General features: G+C 31.0%; 1 long non-coding RNA gene across 1 annotated transcript; it reads right to left on the reverse strand.

Annotated features, from left to right (window-relative positions):
* Positions 1-1,736: 1,736 nt before the first annotated feature.
* On the reverse strand, positions 1,737-15,839 carry LOC143072473 (uncharacterized). The gene is made up of 5 exons (XR_012977199.1): positions 5,848-15,839; positions 4,835-4,999; positions 4,483-4,537; positions 4,008-4,093; positions 1,737-3,380 (listed from the first exon to the last, which is right to left on the reverse strand). It is a non-coding gene; the product is annotated as an uncharacterized LOC143072473 (long non-coding RNA).
* Positions 15,840-16,648: the final 809 nt, after the last annotated feature.

Genomic DNA, 16,648 nt, shown 5'->3' on the forward strand with positions numbered 1-16,648 from the left:
AATTATCTCCATCTATAATGAACTTGGCCCAGAAGCGACAGTGGTAGATCTTACTTTACTGAACATTCTTGCTGCTCACAATTATCTTCATCTATAATGAACTTGGCCAAGAAGTGATAATGGAAAATATTTTGTAAAAATTTTCAAAAAATCCAAAAAGCTTAGTCCGTTTCTGTGTGTGTTACATTTTAATGTTGTGTCGTTGTTCTCTTATACTTAATTCGTTTCCCTCAGTTTTAGTTTGTTACCCCGATTTTGTTTTTTGTCCATGGATTGATGAGTTTTGAACAGCGGTATACTACTGTTGCCTTTATTTGAAAATTGTTAAATTGAATATAAAGGGCAATAACTCCTTAAGAGGTCAATTGACCATGTTGGTCATGTTGACTTATTTGTAGTTCATTCTTTCCTGTACATTATTACTGTTTACAGTTTATCTCTATCTATAATAATATTCAAGATAACCAAAAGCTGCAAAATGTTTTTAAAATATCAATTCAGGGGCAGCTACCCAAAAACAAGATGCCCGATTAGTCTGAAAATTTCAAGGGCAGATAGATGTTGACCTAATGAACAATTAAATCCCATTAGATTTGCTCTAAATGCTTTGGTTTCAGAGATATGAGCCAAAAACTGCATTTTACCCTATGTACTATTTTTAGCAATGTCAGCCATCTTGGATCGCAGTCTGGGTCATCGAACACATTTTTTAAACTAGATACCCTAATGATGATTGTGGACAAGTTTGGTTAAATTCCTCCTTGCAGTTTCAGAGAAGATCTTTGTAAAATATTACAAAAGTTTACGAAAAACTGTTAAAAATTGACTATAAAGGGCAATAACTCATTAAGGGGTCAACTGACCATTTTGGTCATTTTGACTTATTTGTAGATCTTAATTTGCTGAACATTATTGCTGTTTACAGTTAATCTCTATCTATAATTATATTCAAGATAACCAAAAACAGCAAATTTTTCTTAAAATTACTAATTCAGGGGCAGCAACCCAACAATGGGTTGTCCTATTCATCTGAAAGTTTCATGGCAGAAAGACCGGACATATTTTTAAACTAGATACCCCAATGATGATTGTGGCCAAGTATGGTTTAATTTGGCCCTGTAGTTTTCGAGGAGATTTTTGTAGAAGTCAACGAAGGACGACAGACGACAGACGAAGGACGCCAAGTGATGTGAAAAGCTCACTTAGTCCTTCGGGCCAGGTGAACTTAAAGATGAACTTCTGCTTACAGTGTCCGGGAAGCAGATCCAATCATGTAACTTTCACCTTGATTAATGAGTTTGAGGTAAGGTGAACCCTGACTGAAGAACATATAGACATTGCAATGACCCAATCAAATACTATTACCCATCATTGAGAATTTTAAATAAAAAAAAAACTTTTTTCAAGCAGTTGCTGAACCATGAAAATGAGATCAAGGACAAACGACATGGGACAGACAGAAACTTCCAAACATGGCATTCGTCTGTATTAATGGTAAGAATCCTCCAAGCCTATCAATTTCTGAAATATATAGATTAATACAAGTAGCTTCTATTGCCGCCAGATTCATATGTCTTGCATTCTGAAGTTTTCGTGGCATGCGAGACAAAAACATTTTTAATAGCAGTGAATAACAAGAAAAATTCCCTTTTTTTTAATTACTGATAGGAAATTTAATTGTTAAAAGAGACATTCAAAATCACAATATTGAAAATTATAGACACTGTTACACAGTATACAGAGATGATAGGTTTTATCTCAAAACATCTAAAATCGAACGAATTCTACTTCCATTTAATCATTCAAACTTTAAGGAAATTTAAGAATTCAAAATATATCTACTTTTTACACCACCCTTAATGTTTATGGTCTAGAACTCTGTTTACAATTTTGTTTCTATATTTATTTTTGTTATTTTTATTTTTCTACATTTTTTTTTTTACAGAGCTCTATATAATAAACATATTGGATGTCCAAGGCTATAAGCAAAGACATTCAAAATAAAAATATTGCAAGTTTAAGACACTGTTTTAGTTTAATATATGGGGAAGATAGGTTTGTCTCTAATATCTAATATTAAAAGGTTTGTCTCTAATATCTAATATTAAAAGAATTCTACTTCCAATTAAACATGTAAACTTTAAAGCCACTTTCAATACATAAGAAAAATGTACAGGTTGCCAATCAATTTAATATATATAACTAATGAAAGGAAAAAACTTATGGAACACAAATCATTCACAATAATATATGTTGTATTTAATTTCATAAATATATTTGGGGTGGGGTTGGGTGTGAATTTTGAAGCATACTCACTATTTACACCATCCTTAATGTTTATTATCTAGAACTCTGCTAATTTGTTTTCATATTATTTTTTGTCATTTTTATTTTTTTTAAAGAGTTCTAGGTAATAAAATATTGGATGTCTAAGGTTCAAGGTGTAAGCATGGATAAGAATATTGCAAATTTATGACACTATTAGAGTAAAATAAATAGAGAAGAATAGGTTTCATCTCCAAATATCTAAAATCAAAAGAATTGTACGTATAATTAAACATTCTCAATTATAAGTTTTAAATTTCATAAATATATTGGTGAAAAAAAAAGAAAATTTTAAATATGCCCACTTTTTACACCACCCTTACTGTTTATGATCTAGAACTCTGTTTGAATTTTGTTTTCATGTTATTTTTCACATTGTTTTTTAACAGAGCTCTAGATAATAAAAATATCAGATATCTAAGGTTAGACACATCAACACAAGCCATGTGTTTTGGTTGAAGACAAATTTACAAGTTGCAATATTTGTTTCATCTCTCTCCCAACTCATCATTATAAGTGTTCTCCCTCTCCCTCTCTGACCATTCTATATCTTTCTCTCTCTCCCGCTGACCATATACTATTATGAAAATTCATTCATATTTAATTGACAAGAATATAAGTCTTGGACATGTTGATTGTTTTTCTATGCTGTTAATAATATGTTGTTTGTTCTATGTTCATCAGTTGATTCAGCTCTTACCTCTAAGTTAGTGATAAGGTAGCTGCTATGTTGATTGTTTCTCTTGTTAATTTCAGTATTTTTCTAATATCATCTACCCTTTAGTCTACAAGTTCATTTTTCTCTTCCTTATTCCATGTGTTCTGTTATTCTCATATTGTATAACCTTCAGATGTTTATATGATCATCCGTTGAGACTGTCAGAGACCTAACCTCTGTCTGTATTGGTGATTATTTCTCTTGTTAATTCCAGAGTGTTGCTAGTTTCTTTTTCCATTTACTCTATGATTTAATCTGTCTCTTTCCTTATGCTATGTAGTCTGTTTTTCTTTCTTTCATATATTTGTAAGTTCATCAGTTCAATTGTTCCTCCTCACTACAACAACAATTTAATTAGTTAATTCAATTGGATAATACAAATTTAAAAGGAGAATGGATACACAACTTGAACCTTGAAAAAAAGTTTTACAGCAATCATGATCAGTACAGTACTGTTCTGAAGACTTAATTACAACACCATAGAAATATTTCCCTGGATGTTGTCCCCTAAAAGCAGGCTTAGTATATCAAAGTCTCAATAAAACCATGCAGATATGAATACAACGTGAGGTGTACGAGAAAATATTTAATGCAGTTGAAGTAATGTTACCATTATTGAACATTTACTGTTCAAGTTGACCATAGGGTTCATAGTTCATAGCTGAAAACACTGCAGCAACTATCTGTTATGATGAAGAACAACAACAAAAGTACATTTACTTTAATCAACAGGTTATTTTCCAGTACATCATATTCACAAGTTGAACAAGTCAAACAGCTAATTTATAAGCAGCTCGGTCTTATTGACACTATGAAAGATATAGTAGCTAACTTCTACATTATTTGGTCTCTGGTAGAGAGTCGTCTCATCAGCATCCATACCACATCATCTTATTTTTATCAGAACATTGTGACATCAGATGGACGGATAATTAATTTCCTAAGGAAGTTAAAGAATACCAACCTTGTATGAAGTAAGATTCAGTGTTATGTTTAACTCCCATCAGTTTATTTTGCTGGTTTGAACTTGTAGCACAATTTTTTGTACATCTGAAACATGGAAAATATATCATAGTTTTGGGGATGATTTGCATGAACAGTATTTATATATACTTTATACCTTTTGAGAATTTTACAGTTCTTTGTAATAGTGAGAATACCTTTATAAAACTGATCACTTTGAGCTCATAATTTGGTCCCAATACATGTCACAATTACCCAGAAAAATATTTCTATCAATTTGTTAAAACTTACCAGACTTGTGACAGATTTACAAGATATTGCTAGGAATTTTGGAATAGACTTCAATTAAATATTGGAAAGCATATGCTGAATACTATTGTAGTGCTGTAAAATTGTTTTATTTATGTACTTATTCAGGTATTATGCATAATTGACCTGACAATTAAAACACTGGATTTTTTCATGTAAACACTTACCATTAATTAATCAGAATATTGTCCATTCTCTTTAGATATTCAATGCTGCATCAATCTGAAGAACAAAATGGCATCTGATTAAAGTGATTATTATCAAAGACAGAATCATTATCAACCCTTAATATCCGAGCATGAAAAGATTATTTGTTGGCATTTTAAGGAAATTTCATTTTGCTCGATTGAATAATATGAAAATACTGAACCTAAGAAAAAAGTTTCTAGGTAAAAGGTGTTGTTTGGCAATCCTTGCTTTTGTACGAAATAATTAATTTATTTTCTACCCCTTTTCAACATTGATAAATAACATTTATTTCTAAATAAATAGTATGTGTTTAAAGTAATGTGTTTATACCTAGATTATATAATCTTATGCTCCAAAGTTCTAGGATTTTCTTTAGAACAAGTTGTGGAACAGGAAATCTGAAGTCATCAAGTTTGCAAAGAATCCTCAATTCATGATCTTCACCAGCTTAAATTTCACATATTTCACTTTGCAGGAAGAATATGAACAATTAATCTGCAATAAAATATTTCACCTTTTATGAATGGCATGTCTGAACAATTAATTGAAATAATCTGCAAGTGTAACTGTTCAAATTAGCTTTTTGTAGTGTTGTTTTTTTAATTCTATAGCTTTTTGTAGTGTTGTTTTTTTTTAATTCTATAGCTTTTTGTAGTGTTTTTTTCTGAATTCTATAAGAAACTAATTGATTTGACGTGGTCACTGAAGTAAAGTTGTCTTAATTGGCAAATTCATACCACATCTCATATTTTCATAATCGAGATGGTATTTGTTTTATACATTTCTGTTGTCTATGTTATTTCTCTCCATCAGTGTTATTCTTCTCATTGATCAAAGAATTCCTTCAAATTTGGCCATGATCTATAACTTGCAATTAGATGAAAGCTTACAGCTTACACTCAAAGTTGTTACTTTTTGTGTTACTAGGAATATTTTTCATGATTTGATAAATTATTTCTCTTTGTTTGCATTCAAAAATATTTTTAAGTTTGTAAAATAAAATTCATGTGAATCTTGCAAAAAAAAACATCAGGTGAATCTTGCAAAAAAACAAAAAAAACAACCGCTTTGTTATGTCTTACAATTAACTCAGATAAAATATATAGATTTCATAAACAGGACAATGAAAAGTCAAAAAGCATTTATCAGAAGTAATATATAGTATAACTTTGCTTCCCGTTGAACCAGTTATAAAATTCAACAATACAAAAATATATTTTCAAGCATATATAACCAAAACAAGAACATCATAAAATAAATCCAGACTAACAGGTTTGACACTTGAAATTCAAAATTCATATTCAGTGAAAATAACACACTATTTACAGACTATTTATTAATACCTTAGTTTTTTCTCAAGAAAACATCAGAATATGAAATGAAGAGCTGAAAATCTGATCAGCTATGTGGTCTGGATACTTCATTGTAAAAGGAATCTGTCGGTCTTCTGAATACTTCGTGCAACTTAGGAACATCTGTCTGTGCTATATAACATTTGTCTTCACTATAGAGCATTATGTAGGAACATATCTTCTCTTTAGCACATTATGTAGAACCATTTCTTCTTTGTAGAACATAAATGTTATTATACAAGTCCTTTATTTTATTTTAAAAGCTATACTTATAGCATGAGTGTGCCAGTTGTCCGACTGTTCATGCAATTAATCCACCAATCTCATAGAAAACTTCAATTTGAGCTTTTAGTATTTCTCAGTCTTTCATCTCTTTAGATATCATTGAACACTTTTGTTGGATATTTCTTTATATAAAAAAGTCAGTTTCTTCATGGCAATATTCTATTGTCCTCCATTGCCATGACAATCATTGAAGACTGAATATATACATCTCATGTAAAAACAGTTCCAAAGTTTCACAATTTTTCCAATACTTCACAATAAACATTTTTACGAACTATACAGTGCACTATACATAATAATAAACATAATTTTAAATATGCCTACTTTTAATTAAAACCACCCTCAATGTTTATTATCTGGAACTCAAACAATTTTGTTTTCATATTATTTTTTTGTTATTTTTTTAATTTTTTTAATTTTCATATATTTTTTTTCCTTTTTTTTTACAGAGCTCTAGATAATAAAAATATCGGATGTTTAATATTATAGGTTATAAAGTAATTCAAAATCAAATTATTGCAACATTTTAACACAATGTTAGCATTATTTTTGGAAAAGATAGATGTTGTCTTCAAATAACTAAAATTAAAAGAATTGCACTTCCAAATAAATATTCCAACTTTAAAACAATTTTTCAATACCAGTCAAAATGTATAGCTAGACAAAATAAGTCAATATATACAAATGAAAGAAAAAACCTGTTCAGCACAAAGAGGTCACCAATAAGTAATGAGTTGTAATCATAAATAAATCGAATAAAAAGAAATTTTAAATATGCCTACTTTTTATTCCACCTTCAATGTTTATTAACTAGAACTCTGTTTACAAATTTTGTTTTCATATTATTTTTTGTAATTTTCTTTTTTTTTCACATATATATTTTTTTTTTACAGAGCTCTAGATAATAAAAATATCAGATGTTAAATGTTATAGGTTTAAACAAAGTCATTCAAAATCAAAAAAATATTGCAACATTTTAAGACAATGTTAGCGTTATTTTTGGAAAAGATAGATGTTGTCTTCAAATAACTAAAATTAAAAGAATTGCACTTCCAATACATATTCCAACTTTAAAACAATTTTTCAATACCAGTCAAAATGTATAGCTAAACAAAATAAGTCAATATATACAAATGAAAGAAAAAAATGTTCAGCACAAAGAGGTCACCAATAAGTAACGAGTTGTAATCATAAATAAATTGAATAAAAAGAAATTTTAAATATGCCTACTTTTTATTCCACCTTCAATGTTTATTAACTAGAACTCTGTTTACAAATTTTGTTTTCATATTATTTTTTGTAATTTTCTTTTTTTTTCACACATATTTTTTTTTTTTTTTTTTTTTTTACAGAGCTCTAGATAATAAAAATATCAGATGTTAAATGTTACAGGTTTAAACAAAGTCATTCAAAATCAAAAAAATATTGCAACATTTTAAGACACTGTTAGCGTTATTTTTGGAAAAGATAGATGTTGTCTTCAAATAACTAAAATTAAATGAATTGCACTTCCAAATAAATATTCCAACTTTAAAACAATTTTTCAATACCAGTCAAAATGTATAGCTAGACAAATTAAGTCAATATATACAAATGAAAGAAAAAACCTGTTCAGTACAAAGAGGTCACCAATAAGCAATGAGTTGTAATCATAAATAAATTGAATAAAAAGAAATTTTAAATATGCCTACTTTTTATTCCACCTTCAATGTTTATTAACTTAGAACTCTGTTTACAAATTTTGTTTTCATATAATTTTTTGTAATTTTTTTTTTTCACATATATTTTTTTTTCTTTTTTTTTTTACAGAGCTCTATATAATAAAAATATCAGATGTTAAAGGTGACATGTATAAACAAAGTCTTTCAACATCAGAATAATGTAAAATTTTAAGTAAATTTTAGAGTAAAAATATTGATAGGTTAATAAGCTCAAGTTAAAAGAATTGTACTTCTTAATGTATTTTCCAACTTCGGAGAAATTTTAAACCCCCGAAAAAAGGAGATTGACAAAAAAAACCCCTATTTTTTTTCATTTTGCCATGTTGTTGACATTCTTATACTTTTACCCCATCCCCCCAAAAAACCATCTTTTTTAATCTTTAGTGACCCCACATATAATCAACAGATAATCAAATAATTTTACAGAAAAACAAATTTGATGTGAAAAAGTTTCACCTATGGCTATACTAAAAATAATTTTCTAATATTCTATTTGTTGTGTTTTATTTTTAATAAACCCATGGCCAAATATTTTGATTTTTTTTTCATCTTTTTGATTCGATATGTCAAAACAGAGAAGAAATGAACTTAAATATTCATTGTAATTATGCCCAGTTGCAAATATCTCGTGTATATTCTGAGAACTAGAAATTTAGAGGTTCTAAAAGGCCTGTGTCGCTCACCTTGGTCTATGTGAATATTAAACAAAGGACACAGATGGATTCATGACAAAATAATAACAAAAAACAGCAAAATTTCTTTAAAATTACCAATTCAAGAGCAGCAACCTAACAACCTGTTATCCGATTCATCTGAAAATTTCCGGGCAGATAGATTTTGACGTGATCAACAATTTCGCAACTTGTCAGATTTGCTCTAAATGCTTTTGATTTTGAGTTATAAGCCAAGAACTGCATTTTACCCCTATGTTCTTTTTTCAGCCATGGCGGCCATCATGGTTGGTTGGCTGAGTTACTGGACACATTTTTTAAATTAGATACCTCAATGATGATTGTGGCCAAGTTTAGTTTAATTTGGCCCAGTAGTTACAGAGGAGAAGATTTTTCTAAAAGATTCCCAAGATTTACGAAAAATGGTTAAAAATTGACTATAAAGGGCAATAACTCCTAAAGGGATCAACTGACCATTTTCGTCATGTTGACTTATTTGTAATCTTACTTTGCTGAACATTATTGCTGTTTACAGTTTATCTCCATCTATAATAATATTCAAGATGATAATCAAAAACAGCAAAATTTCCTTAAAATTACCAATTCAGGGGCAGCAACCTAACAACGGGTTGTCCGATTCATCTGAAAATTTCAGGGCAGATAGATCTTAACCTGATAAACAATTTTACACAATGTCAGATTTGCTCTAAATGAGTTATAAGCCAAGAACTACATTTTACCCCTATGTTCTATTTTTAGACACGGCGGCTATCTTGGTTAATTTTAGAGATGATTTTTGTAAAAGTTAACGACGGACGACGACAATGGACCAGATGAGCTAAAAATGTATGTTATATCCGTTTATTCAGTTGTCTTTTATTGCTGTCCTTCTTTTGTTTTCCAAGGACTAATTTCATCACAAATAAGGCTGTTGATTTGATTCCATTGAATAGATTGTTATCTCCAATTAAGCCTCTTACTGCTAACCTATATTGGATTTTCTCATTGATGAAGTCCTTCAGAAACCTATTTTTAACATCAACATTATTTGGTCTCTGTAGAATAGTTCTCTTACATCTCTTTATTCCATAACACATCAATTTTAAGTTCTATCAAGTGTTCAGATGATCATGTTATGGCAAATTTCGACTGCCAACTGAGAGGAATTTAGCCTTGCATTAGCCCACCTACTGACCCTCAAAAGAGTTGTGGCTTAAGGGTTCTTTTATATGCAGAGTGGTACTGTCCTTACAGATAGGAACTATACTTTATAAATTGCCATTCCAATTTTTGTTTGTTTTAAACATAATTTTAGAAAACTTACAGGCAGGGGTCATAAAATTATTAAAATAATCTCAACATTTGCACCACCCTCAATGTTTATTTTCTAGAACTCTGTTTACAAATTTTGTTTTCATATTATTTTTTGGTATATCCTTTTTTCTATTTTTTTTTCAATTTGTTTTTACAGAGCTCTAGATAATAAAAATATCAGATGTTAAAGGTTGGAGGTATAAAAATGTCATTCTCAATCAGAATATTGCAAAATTTTAATGTTAGTGGATTTTCTCATTGTTGAAGCCCATATACAGTTACCTATTTTACATTAACACCATTTGGTCTCTGTAGGATAGTTGTCTCACATCTCTTTGATATCATAACAAATCAATTTGTAGGTTCTATAAAGTGGGCCAACGGTGAAGGTAGGGGAAATTTTGACTGCCAACCGAGGAGTAAATTGTTGGACAGAAATTTGGCCTAATGCAACAAGCCACGTCCTACTGACACCTCAAAAGAGTTGTGACAAGGGTTCTTTAACATGCAGAGTTGCACTGTCCCTACAGAAAAGACCTATACTTTTTAAACTGCCATTCCAATTTTTGTTTGTTTTAAATATGATAACTTTAGAAGACTTAAAGGCGGGGGTCATAAAAATATCAAAATAATCCCACCCTCAATGTTTATTATCTAGAACTCTGTTTTCTATTTTGCTTTCATATTATTTTTTGGTATTTTCTTTTTTATATATTTTTTTCTTTTTTTTTTTTTTACAGAGCTCTAGATAATAAAAATTTCAGATGTTAAATTATAAACAAGTCATTCTAAATCAGAATATTGCACAATTTTAATGTTAGTGGATTTTCTCATTGTTGAAGCCCATACAGTAACCTATTTTACATTAACATCATTTGGTCTCTGTAGGATAGTTGTCTCACATCTCTTGATATCACAACAAATCAATTTGTAGGTTCTATAAAGTGGTCCAATCCTATGGTGAAGGGAGGGGGAATTTTGACTGCCAACCGAGGAGGATATTTTTTGACAGAAATTTAGCCTAATGCAACAAGCCACATCCTACTGACACCTCAAAAGAGTTGTGACAAGGGTTCTTTAACGTTCAGAGTGGCACTGTCTGTCCCTACAAATAGGACCTATACTTTCCCGCTACCTCTATGTGTAGACAACATCACTGTTGTTGTGACATTCTTATTTCTAAGCCTTAATTTATGTCCGTTACAACGCCCTTAGGGAGGAAATAGTAGCAGATATTACTACACCCTCAAATGGATTGTATCACAGTAACATTCCTTTAAATGAACTGGAGAAGTCTTGATTACAATAATCATATTGCTTTTTACTTTTCAACACTATTGGATCTTGTGTCATACTAGCTTTAGATGGTGGATGGAGTATATGGAGGTGTTAAGAATTGCACAAGAGGTGTTTCTGCTACCGCTCTATATGTAGACAACGTCACTGTTGTTGTGACGTTCTTATTTCTAAGCCTTAATTTATGTCCGTTACAACGCCCTTAGGGAGAAAAACTACACCCTCAAATGAACTGTAGAAGTCCAGATTACAATAATGGTACTTTCAGCACCATTGCACGGTTTGGTTGTCTTGCCCAGCTCTTAATGGTCCAAAATGCTGTACAATGGATTATGTTTTAAAAATTGAAGATAAAAGATTAAGTTTTGAATATCTTTTTTTTTTCTCTGAAGATGGCAAATCAAATTATTAATTCACAAGCTCTAGATAATAAAAATATCAGGTGTTAAAGTTTGGAGGTATAAACAAGTCATTCTCAATCAAAATATTGCAAAATTGTAATGTTAGTGGATTTTCTCATTGTTGAAGCCCATACAGTAACCTATTTTACATTAACATCATTTGGTCTCTGTAGGATAGTTGTCTCACATCTCTTGATATCACAACAAAACAATTAGTAGGTTCTCAAAGGTGGGCCAATGATGAAGGTAGGGGAAATTTTGACTGCCAGCCGAGAGGAGGATAATGTTGGACAGAAAGTTAGCCTTGCAACAAGCCACATCCTACTGACACCTCAAAAGATTTGTGGCAAGGGTTCTTTAACATGCAGAGTTGCACTGTCCCTACAGAAAGGACCTATACTTTTTAAATTGCCATTCCAATTTTTGTTTTGTTTTAAATATGATAACTTTAGAAGACTTAAAGGCGAGGGTCATAAAAATATCAAAATAATCCCACCCTCAATGTTTTTTATCTAGAACTCTGTTTTCTATTTTGCTTTCATATTATTTTTTGGTATTTTCTTTTTTATATATTTTTTTCTTTTTTTTTTTACAGAGCTCTAGATAATAAAAATTTCAGATGTTAAAGTTTGGAGGTATAAACAAGTCATTCTAAATCAGAATATTGCACAATTTTAATGTTAGTGGATTTTCTCATTGTTGAAGCCCATACAGTAACCTATTTTACATTAACATCATTTGGTCTCTGTAGGATAGTTGTCTCACATCTCTTGATATCACAACAAATCAATTTGTAGGTTCTATAAAGTGGTCCAATCCTATGGTGAAGGGAGGGGGAATTTTGTCTGCCAACCGAGGAGGATATTTTTGGACAGAAATTTAGCCTATTAATGCAACAAGCCACATCCTACTGACACCTCAAAAGAGTTGTGACAAGGGTTCTTTAACGTGCAGAGTGGCACTGTCTGTCCCTACAAATAGGACCTATACTTTCCCGCTACCTCTATGTGTAGACAACGTCACTGTTGTGACATTTTTATTTCTAAGCCTTAATTTATGTCCGTTACAACGCCCTTAGAGAGGAAATAGTAGCAGATATTACTACACCCTCAAATGGATTGTAGAAGTCCAGTTTACAATAATGGTACTTTCAGCACCATAACCCGCTTTGGTGGTCTTGTCCAGCTCTTAATGGTCCAAAATGCTGTACAATGGATTATGATTTAAAAATTGAAGATAAAAGATTAAGTTTTGAATATATCTACTTTTTTTCTTTGAAGATGGCAAATCAAATTATTAATTCATTAAAAATTCAGAATAACTCAAATCTTTACACCACACAAACGCGCCAACAAAGAATGTGCAATGAAAAGAATTGAGTTATTGTTTGAAACATCAAAAATGTTAAAGTTTCACGCATTGTTTTTTATTTGAACAGCAATTTTCAGATCTCAGGACAAGTTTTCTTTGGAACACACTCAGGACAAGTTATCTTTGGAAGACATTATAAATTTCTGTTTTGCAAAAGATTAAAAGTTTTGGATACTTTCTTTTTTTCTTTGAAGATAACAAATCTAATTATTAAAAATCTAATTATTTATTCATTAAAAATTCAGACTAACCCAATTGTTTACACCACACAAACTTTCCGGAGGTAACATATTTATTTTTTGTCCATTCTTTTTTTTTAAATATACTGCAGTGCCAACAAAGAATGTGCAATGACAAGAAATGAGTTATTGTTGAAAATCAAAAATGTTAAATGTTCACACATTGTTTTTATTTGAACAGCAATTTTCAGATCTCAGGACAAGTTTTCTTTGGAACACATTATAAATTTTTGTTTTTCAAATGATTTCAACTGACATAAACAAGACTGGAAAGGTCGAAATTACCAAAATGCTAATTTCACTATTATTGGTTCTTTTGTCGTGCCCAGCTCTTAATGATGGAAAACCCTGTATCACAGTAACATTCCTTTAAATGAACTGGAGAAGTCTTGATTACAATAATCATATTGCTTTTTACTTTTCAACACTATTGGATCTTGTGTCATACCAGCTTTAGATGGTGGATGGAGTATATGGAGGTGTTAAGAATTGCACAAGAGGTGTTCCTGCTACCTCTCTATATGTAGACAACGTCACTGTTGTTGTGACGTTCTTATTTCTAAGCCTTAATTTATGTCCGTTACAACGCCCTTAGGGAGAAAAACTACACCCTCAAATGGACTGTAGAAGTCCAGATTACAATAATGGTACTTTCAGCACCATTGCACGGTTTGGTTGTCTTGCCCAGCTCTTAATGGTCCAAAATGCTGTACAATGGATTATGTTTTAAAAATTGAAGATAAAAGATTAAGTTTTGAATATCGTTTTTTTTTCTCTGAAGATGGCAAATCAAATTATTAATTCACAAGCTCTAGATAATAAAAATATCAGGTGTTAAAGTTTGGAGGTATAAACAAGTCATTCTCAATCAAAATATTGCAAAATTGTAATGTTAGTGGATTTTCTCATTGTTGAAGCCCATACAGTAACCTATTTTACATTAACATCATTTGGTCTCTGTAGGATAGTTATCTCACATCTCTTGATATCACAACAAAACAATTTGTAGGTTCTCAAAGGTGGGCCAATGATGAAGGTAGGGGAAATTTTGACTGCCAGCCGAGAGGAGGATATTGTTGGATAGAAAGTTAGCCTTGCAACAAGCCACATCCTACTGACACCTCAAAAGATTTGTGGCAAGGGTTCTTTAACATGCAGAGTTGCACTGTCTCTACAGAAAGGACCTATACTTTTTAAACTGCCATTCCAATTTTTGTTTTGTTTTAAATATGATAACTTTAGAAGACTTAAAGGCGGGGGTCATAAAAATATCAAAATAATCCCACCCTCAATGTTTATTATCTAGAACTCTGTTTTCTATTTTGCTTTCATATTATTTTTTGGTATTTTCTTTTTTATATATTTTTTTCTTTTTTTTTTACAGAGCTCTAGATAATAAAAATTTCAGATGTTAAAGTTTGGAGGTATAAACAAGTCATTCTAAATCAGAATATTGCACAATTTTAATGTTAGTGGATTTTCTCATTGTTGAAGCCCATACAGTAACCTATTTTACATCAACATCATTTGGTCTCTGTAGGATAGTTGTCTCACATCTCTTGATATCACAACAAATCAATTTGTAGGTTCTATAAAGTGGTCCGATCCTATGGTGAAGGGAGGGGAAATTTCGACTGCCAACCGAGGAGGATATTTTTGGACAGAAATTTAGCCTAATGCAACAAGCCACATCCTACTGACACCTCAAAAGAGTTGTGACAAGGGTTCTTTAACGTTCAGAGTGGCACTGTCTGTCCCTACAAATAGGACCTATACTTTCCCGCTACCTCTATGTGTAGACAACATCACTGTTGTTGTGACATTCTTATTTCTAAGCCTTAATTTATGTCCGTTACAACGCCCTTAGGGAGGAAATAGTAGCAGATATTACTACACCCTCAAATGGATTGTAGAAGTCCAGTTTACAATAATGGTACTTTCAGCACCATAACCCGCTTTGGTGGTCTTGTCCAGCTCTTAATGGTCCAAAATGCTGTACAATGGATTATGATTTAAAAATTGAAGATAAAAGATTAAGTTTTGAATATATCTACTTTTTTTCTTTGAAGATGGCAAATCAAATTATTAATTCATTAAAAATTCAGAATAACTCAAATCTTTACACCACACAAACGCGCCAACAAAGAATGTGCAATGAAAAGAATTGAGTTATTGTTTGAAACATCAAAAATGTTAAAGTTTCACGCATTGTTTTTTATTTGAACAGCAATTTTCAGATCTCAGGACAAGTTTTCTTTGGAACACACTCAGGACAAGTTATCTTTGGAAGACATTATAAATTTCTGTTTTGCAAAAGATTAAAAGTTTTGGATACTTTCTTTTTTTCTTTGAAGATAACAAATCTAATTATTAAAAATCTAATTATTTATTCATTAAAAATTCAGACTAACCCAATTGTTTACACCACACAAACTTTCCGGAGGTAACATATTTATTTTTTGTCCATTCTTTTTTTTTAAATATACTGCAGTGCCAACAAAGAATGTGCAATGACAAGAAATGAGTTATTGTTGAAAATCAAAAATGTTAAATGTTCACACATTGTTTTTATTTGAACAGCAATTTTCAGATCTCAGGACAAGTTTTCTTTGGAACACATTATAAATTTTTGTTTTTCAAATGATTTCAACTGACATAAACAAGACAGGAAAGGTCGAAATTACCAAAATGCTAATTTCACTATTATTGGTTCTTTTGTCGTGCCCAGCTCTTAATGATTGAAAACCCTGTATCACAGTAACATTCCTTTAAATGAACTGGAGAAGTCTTGATTACAATAATCATATTGCTTTTTACTTTTCAACACTATTGGATCTTGTGTCATACCAGCTTTAGATGGTGGATGGAGTATATGGAGGTGTTAAGAATTGCACAAGAGGTGTTCCTGCTACCTCTCTATATGTAGACAACGTCACTGTTGTTGTGACGTTCTTATTTCTAAGCCTTAATTTATGTCCGTTACAACGCCCTTAGGGAGAAAAACTACACCCTCAAATGGACTGTAGAAGTCCAGATTACAATAATGGTACTTACAGCACCATTGCACGGTTTGGTTGTCTTGCCCAGCTCTTAATGGTCCAAAATGCTGTACAATGGATTATGTTTTAAAAATTGAAGATAAAAGATTAAGTTTTGAATATCTTCTTTTTTTCTCTGAAGATGGCAAATCAAATTAATAATTCACGAGCTCTAAATAATAAAAATATCAGGTGTTAAAGTTTGGAGGTATAAACAAGTCATTCTCAATCAAAATATTGCAAAATTGTAATGTTAGTGGATTTTCTCATTGTTGATCTTCAAGCCCATACAGTAACCTATTTTACATTAACATCATTTGGTCTCTGTAGGATAGTTGTCTCACATCTCTTGATATCACAACAAAACAATTTATAGGTTCTCAAAGGTGGGCCAATGATGAAGGCAGGGGAAATTTTGACTGCCAGCCGAGAGGAGGATAATGTTGGACAGAAAGT

Source organism: Mytilus galloprovincialis, chromosome 4 (genome assembly GCF_965363235.1).
Source record: "Mytilus galloprovincialis chromosome 4, xbMytGall1.hap1.1, whole genome shotgun sequence".
NCBI lineage: Eukaryota > Metazoa > Mollusca > Bivalvia > Mytilida > Mytilidae > Mytilus > Mytilus galloprovincialis.